The following is a 444-nucleotide window of genomic DNA, read 5'->3' as shown; positions in this document are numbered from 1 at the left end:
TTCTACATGACAATCATATTTATGCATAACTATCAACACATAAAAACCTGCAAAATAACTTCAAAGGTGTTAAGATTATGCCCTTTAAGACATATATGGCAATGATCCCAACCTCACAATCATCTTGCATGTACATCTCTTTATTGGATCTAAATCACAAACATCTTCAGCTAAGTTTACACTCAAGTTGTGTCTGACCATACCACATACACATATAGCATTCACAATACATCATTGTCCTTATTAATTACCCAAGTAAATTCATGTCTAAAATATCTCAAATTATTTGAATATGAATCAATTTTCAAACAATTTCAAAAAGGAAAAAAAAAATTATTAAACTGAATCAGGCCAAATAAATGTGGACCTTTTATTAAAAATTAATCCCACAAATAAAGCCTTAATATAATAATATTAAAAACGGCTCTTAGAACAGTCTCAAAG

Source organism: Phalaenopsis equestris, unplaced genomic scaffold (assembly GCF_001263595.1).
Source record: "Phalaenopsis equestris unplaced genomic scaffold, ASM126359v1 Scaffold000097, whole genome shotgun sequence".
Lineage (NCBI taxonomy): Eukaryota > Viridiplantae > Streptophyta > Magnoliopsida > Asparagales > Orchidaceae > Phalaenopsis > Phalaenopsis equestris.
Note: the sequence above shows the minus strand (reverse complement) of the source record.